The 8283-nt window shown below is 33.5% G+C and overlaps 1 protein-coding gene across 2 annotated transcripts in view; it reads left to right on the top strand.

Moving 5' to 3' along the window:
• Positions 1-8283, top strand: part of LOC107998447 (cytoplasmic polyadenylation element-binding protein 2) — an 81485-nt gene that overhangs the window by 32048 nt on the left and 41154 nt on the right. The gene's annotated exons all lie outside the window — the stretch shown is intronic.

The raw sequence follows: 8283 nt of genomic DNA, 5'->3' as shown, positions 1-8283 counted from the left end.
AAAAAACTAGGGAATTTAATAACACAAGGCGAACAAAATAATAGAAAATAATAGAATCGAAGTAAGCAACTTTTTTTCCTTTTCGTTTCGAAAAAAAAATGTATGAAATTATTGAATTATAAGTTAGTTTAAGTTTGTATTAATGAAACGAGACGATGGTGTAACAGAGATAAAGTTATCTCCATCCACGTCGCGACGTCGTTTCATCTAACTTCAATCACTCTTCAAATGACGAAGAACATTTTATAATATATATATATATATATCATAATTTAATATCGACGAGAAGAAAGAACTATACTTTTGTCAACTCGACAAAACTCGATATTTTATCAATATAAAATTCAGCATCGACGGACTTAACAATCGCATCGAGGTTTTCGTCGGTTCGATTGGTTAAAAAGCGGAGGCGCGTTAACTTTCCACGAACGTTTTCGGCAGCTTTCGCCCGTGTCATTGACATCGATCGAGTGACGAAAAAGGGAAAAAGAAAAGGAGAAAAAAGTAGGGAGGGGAGGTGCGTGGGACACAGCGTAGGTAAAGCAAACGTGCGGGGAGGAGAGTAGAACAGTTCGGGTGGAAATTTCCAAGCGACGAGATCCGGCATTTATATTACACATCGGTGAGACCGGCGATAGTGTCGACTACACTATCCGAGTGTGCTCCTTATCCTAGGGCGTTATCGATCGATTTTTCTTCCAGCTCGAAAAAAGAAAGAGAAAAAGGAAAAGGAAAAATGTTGGTATCAGTTGAGATAAGGAAAAGAGAGGAAAAGTTATCGAGGGGGTGAATCGTGCAGGTACGGGCCACGCATGTCAACTGGAGGGCATTCAACTATCGATCGCATAGTTTCAGCCACCCTTCTCTAAGCCGGATCCGACCTTTTCCCTCGGCTATCTTCCTCTCTCTCTCTCTCTCTTCTTTTCCTAACTATTCTTATTATTGTATGTACATGTTTTTCTTTCGTTTTCTCCTTTTTTTCCGTGTTCTGTCAGATCGTTTTCTGAGAGTAGTAAGAAAGTTTAAGTGGCAAAGTTTCTGCTGTTTGAAAAAATTATAACTTTTTCACGCATCAATTTTTCAATCTAATACTTTTTTTTTTTTTTTACGAGGAAATAGAGGGAACGCATCGATAATTGTACATAATGAAACGTACGGTTTCGTTAAAAAGGATTGAAAATATTAAAAATTTCGCTGGAATAAAAATGTTTGAAAAATTGCGCAATCGGTTTACATAACATAAATTATAATAGCATTTATTACAAGCTAATAAAAAATAAAAGTTTTAACGATTTTCGATTATTTTCCTTTCGGTTACTTGGATTTTTTCAGCAAATTTGCGCAATTATATTTCACGTTAAATTTAATATAAAGTATAATATATTCAGAATTAACTTACAAAAAATCGTACACATATTTTTTTGATCTCCTTCTTTAATAATTATAAATCAATGTCTCTAAAATAAGAATATGATTGTTATATTTAATATTTTTCGTTAGTTAAACTTTGCGTTTCAATATTAATAACGAATTGACGTAAGTATAAAGTATTATTGGGAAAAAAAGGAGAAATTATCAAATTATATTTTGTTGTTAATTTTTATTTTTTGAATTTTCTTGATTAATATATTTTTTGTTCGTTATCACGAACATTGTGCAAATATTCTACAAATTCAATCCTTTAATGTAGAATTTACATCTTCTTATTCTTAAAATTTCAATGGAATGTGATCAATCGCATTATGATTTCAAGCTCATAATTCATCTTATCTGTTCTCTATTTTATTATAACGTTCCATTTTTTCCCTTATAATTTAATAATTAACAATTTTCGTTAGAATTTTCGTTAATCGAGAATCATTTAAAAATTCGTTTGAAAAATTAAATAATAGAAAGTTATAGAAAAAAAAAAAACAACAACAAACGTTATGCTGTAGAAAGTGGATGCTCTAATTAAATTCTATCGGTGTTTATTATGCACATGTGCGTTGCAAAACATGTTGCCGGTCACTATTTTCTCAATACTTTCATGTTCTACTTTTCCCAGATCATTTTTTCTCCAAAAATATCGATATACAAAATTCGATATCGCGTAGTCAAATCAATAATTTTTCGTAAAATTATATAAAAATTATACATTTCAGCTATTTTTTTTTTTTTTACATTTTCAATTTTCAATTTTTGAAAACTGAAAAAGTTTATAAATAAATTACAAAAAAAATTCGTTGTATTCATTTTCACTCGAATGACGAAATTAATAACTTTTAGCTCCGTATTATAACTTTTCCACTCGTCTTGGAAATGAAACGTGCGCGCGGAGATTTCTAATCCAACAGAACGACAGAGACGACGATCGATTTCGCTGAGAAATTCTTCAATTCCTGATAATAATAACGATTTAACTCGTAATTCGTAATCGAGAAAATTCAGATTCGCGTATTCATTCGTGTTAGCCGAGCTGGAGAATGAGAATTGAAGAGAAGAAAAAAAGAAAAAAAACATATTTCACGATCCATGAATTTATCGTGTGAAAGTTTTTAGGCGACAAACAAATATAAAATATATAAACTTTCTGATTTATGTATATATAAATTAAGAAAGAAAATAAGAAAATTAAAATTTTTAGATCTTTAATCCATTAACTGTTGTACGAGTATTGGCATGAAAAAAATAAATAATCCTTCGATATATAAGTTTAACACTTTGCATGTAGCAATAAGAGGCAATAAAACGTTCTTAAGTATTCAATGAGGATATAAGCTTGACATACGAGGAGGAATAAATAATATAATATATAATGACATATCTAATAATAAATCGATTATAAATGTTCAATAACATTGACATTTAAGCGTGTATCGATGAGATAAAGGAGTACATAAAAAAGTATATTTTTTCCGAATTTGCGAATATTATTCCCATATATTTTCAATATTATTCGATCCCGTTGTTCAGCCGTAGCCATCTTTTTGGATATATTTCAAAACATTTCAACATTTCGATTTAGCTAACATCTTCTAGGGAATCATTTATAATGCGTTAAAAGGGTATTTAAATATTTTCATTTATCAAAATATTAATCAAATTTTCGTCGAAATATTTTCCCAGACTTATTCTCGAATGGCGTGTTAGTATATATATATATAGGTTGAGAAACACTAGCTTAATCTAAACATTAGTTATCTCTCATCCGGCCTCTCGCCATTCACATTGTATCCGCAGGTTAATTTCTCCGCCGCCTTATCGCAACAGAATGTTGACAAGGCATGTAACAATGGATACATAGCTACTACAATGCATTATTATGATCTTGGAGCATGGAAACATAAGCAAACAGCGTTGATGTGTTCGCGGGATATTTTTGATCGATTCTTTCGAAGACAAATGCAAAAATGTTATACAGAAATATGTCAGTTGGGATATATTTATTGAAATATGAGCAAATTGAAATTTGCGTTACATAAAAGCGGACAGAAATAGAACAAGACAGCTCTATTTTCGTAGCGTCTCTGCCCTCTTTTCGCTTCATCTAGGACATATTTAAATTTATAAGTAAACTGCGAACGTTTGCGCAAAATAAAATTTTTGTGAAAGATTTCTTTCTTCACCTCGAACACAAGCTCCTTCGATTGACATTTCTGCATACCAACCTTTATATTTATTTATAAAAATCAATCCTCCTAATGTGTCTCACTTCTCTTCCGCTTCAGATTTTCTCGGTGAATTCCTCTTCTGACGCAAACCATCGTTATGAGTCAGCAAACATTTCATATAGACGAACGAACGTTGCGATTGTAACGTCGATACTCATTAATCACTTGCATGTAGCAGGAAATCCTATGTGAGCAAAACAATATTTTATATTAATCTTAATACAAATCCACTTCAGATTTGAAAGAAGGGACGAGATTAACCGAGTAAATATTAATCGAAGCATATAGATTCATCCATTTAAATTGCACAAATTACAAATATATATAATTCTCATCGGAGGAGACTCCACGCTCACGAACGAAACGGCTCGAAACGTTTCTGCTTTGTCAAATTATTCTCGCCGAGAGAATATGAACGAGTTCCACTGGCGTGAACGAGCGAGCAGGCGGAAGGAGGAGAAAGCTCGGACGGAGTCGGGAGCGGGGAGAGAGAGAGATGGCGACAGGGAGAGAGGGAAAGCCTTATATGCGGGCCAGCTGATCGACGCACGTGCACAACGACGCGTACGTGTGCGGTCTCGAGTGGCGCGTACGTGTGCGTGGCTGCCAAGTGCGTTTCGTTAACGGCGCACGAGTACCGGGCCATTTAAATTTAGCCTGGCTCCTCTCCTTGCCCGAATCTTCCCCAACTATCGCTCGGCCCGCATCCCTCTGCCTGTGGCGGAGCTTCTCCTGGGTCGTTGCCATCCGCGATTGTCCAATATCGATTCCCCTCTCCTCCTCAAATGTGGAATTTAAAACGAACGTTTTGACAGGATTCGATAGGACTAATTTCGTAATTTGGTTCTTCAGTTTGGTTGCTCAAGATGGAAACGTCTTTTAAAGCTCGTAGTATTTCAACTTTCCCTAGATTACCTGGGGACCGAGGAGAAATTCCATTAATTAAATTTCTCTCCGATTGAGTTTTTAATTTTGTCGAAACAAATATCCGTAAGTTTTCTTCCTTCTGAAGGGAAAAGAGTTTGATAGTTCTATATACGAAAACTATTAAATTTTAAGACTATTATTTATTATTGTATTTAAAATATATATCGAATAGAACGGAAATTTTTAAAGTATTCTTCTAAAAAATCGATTGTTTCTAATAACGAAGAATTATCGTGAACGTTCGTCGAATTCATGGAGGTGGTAATAGAATCAAGCCTGGGTCTACTAGTTTCGTTCTCGAGGACGGGAATAGAATCGCAACAGGGTGGATGCACGGGCGCTTGCATTCCATAGATAGCAAATCCTTTTTCTCTTTTCGACGATCTAACGCTTTAACCGTTCGACAGAATTCATCCAAATTTAGGTCGTGGAAACAGTTTACGCGAGAAACAAATCCCGCCAATCTGTCTACCAAACCAGGAGAGTATCTTCAGCTAATATCGATTCGATAAACGAGAAGAAGATTTTTGTTGAAAGGATATCTCGTTGATTTTTTCCCCTCGACATCTTTTACTTTGCGAAAGATCAGAAGGAAGGTTGAATTCGTTTGTTATTCGAGATAGAAGAGATGAGAATGTTTCGTTCTCGTCTTTCTTGTTTGGGATACAGTGTCAAAAATTGCATAAAATGTTGTTGTTCTCGCAAAACGTTTCAAACGATCAATAGAATCTTAATTGCATTTGCATTAATAGATTGTACAATACACGCGTTTCGATACGCGTGTGCAACGTGTTTATGCGCATGATTGCAATAAAAATCAAGATTTTAAACGTGTATTTATTTACGATCCTATAAATGTTTATTATTATGGATAAACTCTTATCCACTCAATTTTTAGTACAATCGAACTCGTGCTTTATTCGACATGCATCTTCGTTACTTTATACCTCCTGTTTTCTATTTTTCATTTAATTAATTTTCCGTTTATAAAAAAAGAAAATTAATATATTCAGATTATTTTGGTAACAACCATTTTGTTCGATTGTACGATTCCCAAGTGAAAGGCAACGTTCGAAAGGCGATGATTGATCGAATATTTATATTTGACGTGTAAAATACTAAAATAAATAATATATACGAATAAGCGCGAACTTAAAATTGCATTATAATCGCGGGCAAAAACAATTTCAATATCAGAATAAAACAACTCTTTGTTGAATCAAAAATTTTTAATTTAATTTACTTAGTCGTACATTATTATCTGAAACTATGTATACGAGCAATATACACAACGTTTATAATAATTGTAATAACATTTTTACACAGTTCGTATGTAATACTTTACGTATAAAAAAAATATTATAAACTTAATGCTAATTTTATAATTGATTCAAATATACCAATCGAACGATCCAATATGCATTCTTCTCGATGACGCGAGCAACTTTTTTCTTTTCCTTTCCTCCAATCTTTGACGAGAGATCGTCGTGTTCAACCTAACCTCACTTCCGCATCCATTTCAACGGACCGAAGTCGTACATGCAGAATGCGGATCATGCATTATCCGCGTGTAACGGAGCTAAATAGGTTAATATGCACATCCGTATCGTGACTCGCGTTATGTCACCGATGCCAGTCTAATTCAATAGGTCGAGAAGTTCTACCCGGTGGTTCGAGAAGTCTCTCTTTTCTTTTCGTTCGATATCTTTTTCTTTCTTTATCCTCGAACGGTAATTTACTATTTTCTTTTTTTCCGCTTATTAAGTTACTTACACGTTAAACAACGAAAACACGATAAAAAATAATTATACGATCAAGTTCGCCGTAGAGAAACAATGGAAGGAAATAAACCAGTTTTCTAATCGTCCATGCGATACGAGGCCAAAGTTATCCACCGAGCGTAGTATACGGTTTATATCCAAAGGAAATCGTTATCTAACACTTTCACCGAACCTTGAATATCAACGATATTCGGAGATATACACGTCACAGGAAGCGTGTTAAATGAATTCGGTCGAATCGAATCCGTTATCGCGGAAATTAAGGTTATTATTTCTCACGGCGAAATGAGTATCTCGTAAAATTCGTATACGTATATAAAGTTGGAGTGGTGGGGATAGAGGTGATGGATGTAACACGTGGCCGACCTTCGTTGAGCGTATATAATCGATCGAAATATCGCGCGGTGTGTATAGTGGATGTAACGATCGACGTGCATCGTGTCGGTGTACATTTGAACTTGGCAGATTTGCGTCGAGATACGTGGGAGGAAAGATATGCAAGAGGATAGGGATTTTTGTATAAAAAAGATTCTGTTTGCTAACGTGTCAATTTGGTCAACGATTACATAACGATGAGAAATGATGAGATATTTTATACGTCGATCGTGGCAAATATTTTTATCTTGATATTTTATTATCTAAATTATGAAAATTAAAATGTGTATGCTTTTATTTCGTTGATGAAATTAATTTAAATTTTTACAGTGAGAGACTAAGAATTTTTTATTCTTGGAAAAAGTTTGCTTGGTAAAAGGTAGAGATAAAAAAATTCATCCAACTCGGAAATTTTGATTCTGATCAAAATTAATCGAAGTAACCTTATGAAAATTCGTATACATTTGCAACTTGATGGATTATATATTTTTTAGCTAAATATCACGTTGAAGGAATGAAATTAGCCTTCCAACTTTCAGCATTTTTAATATTTTCAGTATGAAAAGAATACAATTTTGTCTTGGAATATTTTTACGAGAGAATGATTGAAATCTGAATATTTTTTTAATTTAAAGTTTTATATTACAACTCGTATCATTACAAAGTTATATTTAGAAAGCTAAAGAAGATATATGTATTGTACTATTGTAAAAATTAATTTCTCCTCTAAGTAATATATTACTAAAAGGAAATTATTCTATATACTAAAACCATTATGCCTTACAGACGCATAAAGTTTTCATTAAAAACAGGATTTTCATTAATTTTGACAACACAACTCGTTAGTTGAGTTCGTGCATGAAGACTTTCATCTCTCATTATATCCTGTGTTCGATGTAACACTTATCTGAATTTCGAGATAATCGAATAATTTGAATCGAGAATTCTCGTCAACGAGATTTCACCGACAATTTTTTATTTACTTGTATAATATAGTTCTTTTCGTGTAAATTGTATAAACGAAGATTAAATAAAAAGAAAAGTCGAAAAATATTTGTACGAATACATTTGACGAGTGGCAAAATGATTTAAATAGAGCGCGTTCCATCGAACGATTCGAATGATCGATATTCACGAGATTTCGATTCTCCCCAGAAACTAGTGCCTTTTTGACTTATGTAACGTTATGTCACGATTTCAACCTGCGATTCGAAAAATCTCGAACAATCGCATTGTACGTTTTGTGACGCGGTGTGTTGCGTTCTAAACGTCACGAGTGACACGAATTCGAATAGAAAATGGACGCACATCGAAGAAAAAAAGAGGAAAGGAATATCGCTGAGTCGACGTTACGTGGCAACTTTTTAAACCGATATATATCAAATAACGATTACATTTGTACGTTGATAGTTCTAAATTAACGGTATAATTTTATTAGCATTTCAATGTCGAGTAAAGAACGAAAAGGAAAGAAACGAAAGAAAATTTTCATCATCGATAAATATCGTTGATTTGAAATCTATATATATATATATATATCTATTTTC

Source organism: Apis cerana, linkage group LG7 (genome assembly GCF_029169275.1).
Source record: "Apis cerana isolate GH-2021 linkage group LG7, AcerK_1.0, whole genome shotgun sequence".
In the NCBI taxonomy this organism is placed as follows: domain Eukaryota; kingdom Metazoa; phylum Arthropoda; class Insecta; order Hymenoptera; family Apidae; genus Apis; species Apis cerana.
The sequence above is the reverse complement of the archived record's forward strand: the minus strand, read 5'-3'. Positions and strand labels throughout refer to the sequence as shown.